At 42.8% G+C, this 9,061-nt stretch overlaps 1 protein-coding gene across 2 annotated transcripts in view; it reads right to left on the reverse strand.

Annotated features, from left to right (window-relative positions):
* ARFIP1 (ADP ribosylation factor interacting protein 1) overlaps window positions 1-7,466 on the reverse strand; it is a 90,546-nt gene extending 83,080 nt beyond the window's left edge. The window contains exon 1 of one of the 2 annotated variants that reach the window (XM_018567037.1): window positions 7,429-7,466. The gene's annotated coding sequence lies outside the window, so the exon portion shown is untranslated. The remainder of the gene's footprint in view (window positions 1-7,428) is intronic. The other variant, XM_018567039.1, reaches the window with a different exon arrangement.
* Between the last annotated feature and the right edge of the window lie 1,595 nt (window positions 7,467-9,061).

Genomic DNA, 9,061 nt, shown 5'->3' on the forward strand with positions numbered 1-9,061 from the left:
CGGAAAACCCCCAGACGTGACCCCATAAAAAAAAAAAAAAAAAAAAAAGAAGTCAAAGCATTCTTTTAGCATCCTTCTATTATCTTCATCACCATGAATCTTGCAAACTGTATAAGGCTTTCTACTGATCAAAAATTATTAAAATGTCCATCTCTTTGTCTAGGTGGGAGGAAGGTGGTCTTACCTCTTTCACTGCCCCTGCTGTAAGGTTTATGTCGGAACAGTTAAACAGACTCCCGAATGCTATAGCAGCCAGGAATTTCTTTACATCCCTTCTGCAGGCTGTTACTAAAAGGATGTATGCACCTTATTCCAGTTGCACAGACGATCAAGCACAATCCTGTGCTTGATCAGCTGCATTGGAGGCAGGGAGAACGTGTCACCTCACAATGCTATGGCATAGGGGCTGATAGCAATAAAGTGGGGGGGGGGGGGCCCACCGGCCCCACCATCTGCATGACAATGCAAACATGTGCACAGGGCAAGCAAGTATATTTAAACAGTGATTGCATCAAACGTTAGGTATTGCTGCGAACGTCTGAGTAGAAGAATTCTTAGATCACTGTAAATGCTAAAATAATGAGCATTAAAGACTTTTAACAGCGTCACCTATGGACGTTTTTGAGTACCATAGTTAAATTATATATTTAGGCATCACAATGCACGCTGAAGGGAAAACAAGAATTCTGGGGTCATTATTCCCTGTTAACTGTACGTTAATGGCCTGCAGGCATTGTAAATAGATCATCCTGGGAGGCGCAGTCTATGGCCATTTAACGGACATGCACAATTCTATAGCTCGACATGTTTGGTATCTATTTACTTGGTGCAACTCCATTTTTACCCCAAAAAATTTGGACAACATATTGTGTTTCTTTGCTTCAGTATATTTTTCCACTGAAAATATTGGTTTGATAATCCATTCTGGGAATATCAAGGGACATACAAAAGTAGCTTAGAAACGATTACAAGGAGTGTTCACAAACAGGACCATCCACATAAATATAACTGATACAGCCAGGTCAACCCCCTAAACAGCAAGTAGCCTATTAAACAGAAAATCATCAGGTTAGCAACAGTGCGCTTTCAGCTGCCTTGTTTGTTATACATGAAGCACATATGACACGTGCATTGCCATATTGCTGGATTTCCATTATCCAACAGAAAATTCAGGTCTCTATAAAAACTTTACACTGGTAAATGTCACATTGATGATTTGATGTGCACAATGACTGCTTGGAAATGGTGTATTTATTCATCCATGACTCACTATTGTTTCCTATTGAGGTCCTGTCCCACACACTCTGGCTATCTCAAAGTCCCATTCACTGCAGATTCTCCACCCCATAAATGAGCATTATGGCCTTAAAATAAAGTCTGAATGGGCCTATATTCACCTGATTTCTTAAAGGGTAACGAAACCCGGGAACAAAAAAATGATATTGTAGATTACCAGTCCATTCGTTTTCAGCAAGCATGAAATGCGTTGATCTTGTCAGAAATCTTGTGTCCTTGTTAACTTCCTGAAACCTCAAACAATGGTATTAGCCATCTTCTGTGAACTACAAATCTCCCTGCTTCTTGATGTAATGCAGATGAGGAGAGGGCAGGTTTCTGTAGTTCAAAACCAGAAGAAAAGCCTAAGGAGACAACACTGCCTGTCCAAAGTTAGAGTATAGTTAAGTGTTGCCACCCAGGGACAAGAAGCGTGTTATATTAACGATCACCAGGTTAAAGTAAAGCAAAAAAGTATTTTTAAAAAAAGAAGAAAACTAATGCAGCCGCCAAATCTAAGAACTGGTAAGATACACTATATTAAATATTTTATTGGGGTTTAGATATGTTTAAAAATATGTCCTGTATTATTTCCAAGTTTTTTTCCTCAAACCTAAAGCAAATAGAATGTAACTGTTTAATTTATCCGCTGTGGTCAGCATTCATAAATGACTAACATACTTTTTAGTAGCGGTTTTTAAAAAGGAGAACTATGAGGTGAGTGCTTTTCACTCACCTCATTGTTCTAGCCGACCTGTGACAATGAGACTGTCACAGGTCGGCTCAGTAGATCGGGAGGTGAGGGAACACATGCCGGTGTTCGCTCACCTCTCGATCCTGTCACGGCTCTCTACCGTGACAGGGGAGGGGCTGGATTCCCCCCTCCAATCTGCCAGCGCTGACTGGCGGAACGAATGGGGGAGGGGGCGGGTACAGCTGGCTCTGCCTTTAGATAGTCAGAGCCAGCTGTCACTCACGCAGCTGGGCGGACCCGGCACTATTGTCGGGATCCGCTTCAGCGTCTCAGTATACCGCGAGCAGCAGCTCGCGGTATATGTTGGCGTCTCAGTATACCGCGAGCTGCAGCTCACGGTATACTGAGCCTAGGGTGACGGGATGATGCTAGTTTGTGTCCTCCCGTTACCCTAAGAAGAACTATGGGGAAAAGCCTTAACCCCATAGTTCTCCTTTAATGTCATACAATACTGGTTCCTGAAACAAGTTGTAAAAACACAGACTGCCAGTCATTGTGGGAAAAGAGTCAATGTAATCATTGTTTTATTTCCTTTTCCATTTCTGAATGAGACTCAATTGTGAAGTCCTCCTCCGGAATGATATTCACATAGCGATCATTCCTCGAAAGAGTGCAAAGCAACAACTTGTACTTCTTCAGGAAACAAGTCTTTATGGCAGTTATCTGTCACAGCTGAGGCTGACAACCGATGCTCCTAATGCCCCATAACAGCGGTAGCACTGGGAGAGAACACACATGCAGCATCCCAGAACATAGGCAACAACTCACACACTTGTCCTGGGAGTTGGGCAACAAAGCTTCTAAGTCTGGATGGGAGTCTCAGCTTTGTCAGGTACCACCCATCTGAAAAAGTTCCAATGAAGGGAAACAACACTATTATACAGATGCACAAACACAGTTGTGACTAGGTCTCGCTAGTCAAATCTTTTCCCAAGCTGGCTTGATTTTGGCTGATTTCATGATAAATTCTGGGACAATTAAATATTGTCTAAATACTAAATGCATGTCTATTCTTATTGAATAAGAATACACATTGCGTTTTTTGTGTATTTCTTCCAGATCTGTGCTGTAATCCAATGTGAAACTTTGCCTCTCTGCAGAATCCTCCTATAATAAAGACCAGCCACTTCTGATTCTTCCCTAGTGCAGGGTGACTGGGTCTTGTCTCCACCTCCTCCTGCAGGCAGCCTGTACTGGGCAGGGCCAGATGGGACTCTTCCACAGCTTTGCTCACTGCACAGGCTATGTATAGAACAGTGTTGATGCCACTGCTACTTTACCAAGGATTTTCAGTCAGACTGGGTTACTATACATACTGTATGTAATACCCCCATCAGTGCCTAAATGCAGAAAATACCCATCAGCAATCACTAGTGCTCTTCATGGACAAAGTGAAAAATTCTCTCTTTATATACACAGGAAACAGGGATATTCAGGCCTGCCATGGAAATGACAGCGGGAATCAGGAACCTGATCTGTTGCTGTCTAGAAACATAGACCACTTTTATTTCAGACACTTTGAAGAATAAGATTTCCTGTCCAAGACAACTGTAGGACAAGCAATTATGATGATGGGCCCAATGGTACAAAGATAGAGTACACTTTTTTTCTTTGATACACATAAAGCCCAAATGTCTTAGAAACTAATGATAAAGTTGAGTATAGAACTTTGACAGCAGGTAAAAGTGCTTTTTAAGAAGAACTCCAAGATTTTTTTTAAATTCACCCTTGCAGTGGGCCTACCCCACACTGCAAGGGTTCAAGTGATATTAAGTCACAAGCTTTCTCAAGCAGAGTGCTATGCTGTCACCCTTGTGTGTGATAGTATGCTGTGTGTGTCTTCACAAACACACAGACAGAGTAAATCAAGCTACTTCCATCCCCCCTGGCCCCCTCTCCTCCAAGATAGTTTATTAACAGTTGCTGGAGTCTGCAATGTCTCTTTGTGATCTTATACTGGACAGGAAGTTTAGGGAAACAGAGCTAAGAGAGTTGGGGCCATCTCTTTGGAAACATGATGATTTTAAGTGTTTGGGCAAAAATGTAAAGCAATGCATGTATGTATGTATGTATGTATGTATGTATGTATGTATGTATGTATGTATGTATGTATGTAGATTAAAAACCATACACCCACCAAAAGCTCAGAGCCAGCATATTATTAGACCGGTCCATCTTGTGTCTCTCACCCCCTCCTCTGCAGTGGTCTAAGGTCCTTTAAATCACCAACGTCTATACACAGTTTATAGGCAGAATAGGAACTCGGAACTTCAGGTAAGTATATCTTGTTATTTTTCTCCCAAGTGCAGGGGGTAGCCCCACTGGAAGGGTTATTACAAAGATTTCCTGGAGTTTTTCCTTTAACAATACAGCATAGGGAGTAATGTTGAGCTGCTAAATACACAAAGCTATTAACTATCTGACCTGATAACAGTAAACGGAAATTTAACTGGACGCAATGGAACACTTCTCTAAGCACTGCCTGGTCACAGAAGAGCAGTATTGTAAGTGCAGACATTGTATCTGGGTTATTTCACTTACTTCCTTTTGCTTATCTCTACACAACTATAAGATAGAGATACAGCCAATTATTTACAAAGCTGCAGTTAGAAATCATTGTTTCAATATGCCTATTATTGCGCTAAAAGAAATACTACGCAAAAGGTGAGAAACCAGAAAGAAATGTGAGAGTGTTTGAGGATGAGAGAAAAAAGAAAAAAGTCTGTAGGCTAAATAACTGAGGGTAGTGGATTATGGGTGGTGGCCTGTAAGGCGTGGGCTGTCGTTACTCTCAGAGCATGTTCACATCATGTCCTTTGAGATGTTTTTCTGCACACCACTGCACATGAATGGGGTAAACAGGGCATATAGAGAACAATTATATTCTATGCAGGGTGGATAAAATTAAAAATCAGAACATTTCTTTTTTTAATCAAATTTATTTTAATAAGATGCTTTTGGAGTAAAAATCTATCTAAATATACTTTTCTATTTAAGATACATTAGAAATTTAGTTTATTCAGCATGAAATGGAGCTTAGTTATGTAGCATGAGACTGTATATTATGCAATATTTACATTTTACTCATGATGAATGCAAGCTGAGATAACATGCACTGCATTGATGCATTCACACAATTTCACAGTAAGTAACCATGAGATAATATTCCTGAACTTTGTTTTATGATTTTCTTTATCCCATTGTTTGGCAAATCCACTCACCTGCTGCCCACCATGTCCCTCACCTTGTTGTGTCACTGCCGCATCACCAGCCGTCCCATTGAAGTGAATGGGACTGTCGGTGAGTCAACAGCGGGTCAGAGGAGGAGCTGCTGCGGGACAGAGATGACAGTTGCTCTTTAAAAATTACGATTTAATTCAAGCCTTCTTACTAGTGATTTAAATTGGGATTTAAATCGTGACTTGAAATCGACTTGATTTAAATCAAATCCACCCTGTTTCTATGTGCCCTGTTCACACCATACTTGTGTGGCGGTGTACTAAAAAACACACAACAGACATGGTGTGAAGAAGACCTCAAACATGTAATGGGTGGTCTTCTGGTGGGGCATATGATCATCAGTTATGGATATACATCATTGGTTTGGGTATCGGAGGGTTTAATTAGGGATGCACCGATACCGGTATTTTGGTACCGAGTACCGATAATATTTTACCGGTAACCACCGATACCAATTACCGAGTAACGGAAGTCCCATTCAGGAAGCCAGGTGGCGTGTAATGACTCCCCACCTGGCTTCCTGATTAGCCGGGAAGCCAGGCAGCTTGTAAAGACTCGCCACCCGGCTTCCCGATTCCGATCCCGAAGAGGGCTGTCCCCTCTTACCTTGGTATGTCCAGCCTGTCACCCCTGGGGTCTCTGCAGCCAGAACTCAGCCTTCCTCCAGCACCCAGCCGGAGCTGTCTGGCCAATCAGGAACCCCGTCGCCGTGTAATGACGCGACGCCCTGCTTTCTGATTGGCCGGGAGACCGGCTTCATGCTCCCTCTTAATGAGATGACGAGAGAGCATGAAGCCAGCTTCCAGCCAATCAGAATTCCAGGCTCTGTGTCATTACATGGCGCCCGGCTTCCTGATTGGCCAGCTTCCCGACCAATCAGGAAGCTGGGCAGCTCGTCATTACACGCTGCCCGATTTCCCGATTGGCCCGGAAGTCGGCTCCATACTCTCTCATCACAAGTGACAAGAGAGCATGGAGCCGCTTCCCGATCAATCGGGAAACCAGGCAGCGTGTAATGACACGCTGCCCGGCTTCATGATACAGCAAGTACTCGTGCTAGGCATTGGAGCATTTGGGAGAGTACGAGTACTCGCCCAAATACTAGGTATCGGCACCGCTACCGATACTAGGATCGGTGCATCCCTAGATTTAATAGTACAGGGATCATCTGCTTGGGAAATGGGAATGCACGAGAACAGAACTACCGGTAGGGTGGGGAAGCTCAAAGAAAAATATGCTAGCATTTGTAATTGGGTGAGAGTGACAGAATGTCGGAGACTGGAAAATTACCTGCAATCTGAGAAGTAATTAAAGTTACTTTTTAACCACCAGAAGTTCATCTGTGTATCAACAAACAAAATATCCAACTAGTATACAGCCATGGCATTTATATCATCAAAATGCAAATAGAGGAAATGTTCTGCAAAAACCAAAAGTAAGGTCAAGAAAAAGTTCCCAATCAATTCTCCCAGAATTGTGAAACCTGATAAAAGGCCACTATGGGCAACAGATCTACGTAGGCTTTGGATTCCTTCACTATGTTCTTAAAGTGACACTAAACTCAGGAGTTAAACTTTAAAAATACATTAAAGTACCCTAACTAGTAACAAAAATGCATCTTATTTGTGTATCACGCGGCTGTAGATCCTCACATCATCTCTGAATTGGTGCTGACACTGTCCTTCCTTCTGGAGGGTGGCAACTATTGTTCCCCATGGTCCCTCTGTCTAGTATTTCATTATTTTATTATCTAGTATTGAAAAGTATTTTTACGCTTTAACTCCTGAGTTTAGCGTGACTTTAAGTAGAGATCGCAGCACAGGACACAGCGCGCGGTGGCGGGCTGCAGTAGAACAACGCCAATTTTCCTGGACATGTAATTGGGTCATTTCAGGACATCCCAGCAAACAAGAAAACGCAAAGCTTCAATGAATGATTGATGAAAGTGCCAGAAATGAAGATAAAATACAGATATTCTGAATAAATGATCACACTGTACAGAAAGGAAAAAATAAAAAAAGGTGAATGTTTCTAAAAGTTAAGATGAGTTTCGGCCTGGAACACCACACACAGGTGTGTGTGCAGCCACTTGTGTCTCCGCCTACCTGTTGCTGGAGACAGCGTGCACACACACCACGCAATGTACAGTGCGCTCTCACCTGCTAGTGACAGCCGTCTCTTGTCCTTCTAATTGTGTACACCAGAATCCCCGACCTCCCACAGAGCGGCTCCGGCCGGCTAAATAACACAACTCTGGAACAACCTCGGCCACCAGCACCCGGAAGTAGAGCCGCTGTCTAAGCCTGTCTTGCTTCGGTCCTCTCTCTATGATCCGGTGATGTGTCGAAAGTGCGAACTTATCGAGTTGTGGGACCGCATTACTTCCGGTTTCCTCAGAACTACGAGGTTTTTACACAAAACATGTTGTGCACGAGCGCCATCCACGGCATTGCCCTATAGACATAGACCACAGCAATAAAGTAATAAAATGATGTAGGATGACAGTAAGCCAGCGCATTCTTTATCTCCGGTGCCCCACTCAATATGGCCGCCGCTTGAGTGGGGCACCTGAGATAAAGAACGCGCTGGCTTACTGTCATCCTACATAATTTTATTACTTTATTGCTGTGGTCTATGTCTATAGGGCAATGCCGTGGATGGCGCTCGTGTACAACATGTTTTGTGTAAAAACCTCGTAGTTCTGAGGAAACCGGAAGTAATGCGGTCCCCCAACTCGATAAGTTCGTAGTTTTGATCGATCACCGGAACACTGTTGGAAAGCAGGAGCGGAAATTGTCATCTCCGTCCAACACGACCTAGCGACAGTCTGGCTCACATTTGTGCTTGCCCTCTGCTGGCTGGAGTATGTACTGCATACAGGAATATGTCTTGCAGAGTTAGATTTGAAGGCACAGTTAATAATAATAATGACATTATTATTATAATTAGTATTATTATAGGTATTTATATAGTGCCATCAATTTACATCAGTCCCTGTCCTCAATGAGCTTACAATCTAAGGTCCCTATGTCACATGCATACATACTAGGGCCAATTTAGACAGGAGACAATTAACCTTCCAGCATGGGTTTAGAGTGTGGGGGGGAAACCATGAAAGTACAGGGAGAACATGCACACTCCATGCAGATAACTTCCTGGCCGTACCTGGATTCGAACCAGGGACCCCAATGATTCAAGGCTGAGGTGTTCCAGATTTGCATAATTTTCCTGGAATTCATTTTTAAACTTGTTTTCAGCAAAGAGCAGTGCTATAATGAAAATGTATTTCTCTCCATCCAAACCTTGTAGTAATGAACGTTCAAGGTTTTTTTTCTTTCAACAAGAATGCATCCAGATACACAAAATGTTAATTCCGCAGCAATATTTTTTTTTGCTGCCCAAGCATTTAAATTTTGAATTCATAGAAACCTCTCTTTTACAGAGTGTGTGCCTTGAATACAGCTCACAAGGGAGTCCATCTATGGGCTTTGAGGAGGCAGGAGCAGGGAAGTGGCTTGCCATCCTAAGCTTTGTGCCTGTGTGGACGCACACAGTGTAGTAACACACTGCGTACTTTTGGTTCTACTTCCGTCTGGGAGCACAGATGCAAGGGTGGCTTCACAGGACCCTACAAGTGAAAGGAATCACCCTAACACGGGATTGTTTTTAGATTGTAAGCTCTCACAGGCAGTGCCCTTCTTACCATCTTGTTTTGTATTGTAACTGTAATGTCCTTCTTTATATTGTAAAGCACTGCACAAACTGTGGGCACTATTTTAACCCTGTATTAAT

This window comes from Nanorana parkeri, unplaced genomic scaffold (assembly GCF_000935625.1).
Source record: "Nanorana parkeri isolate BGI_ZX_2015 unplaced genomic scaffold, ASM93562v1 scaffold1001, whole genome shotgun sequence".
Taxonomy (NCBI): domain Eukaryota; kingdom Metazoa; phylum Chordata; class Amphibia; order Anura; family Dicroglossidae; genus Nanorana; species Nanorana parkeri.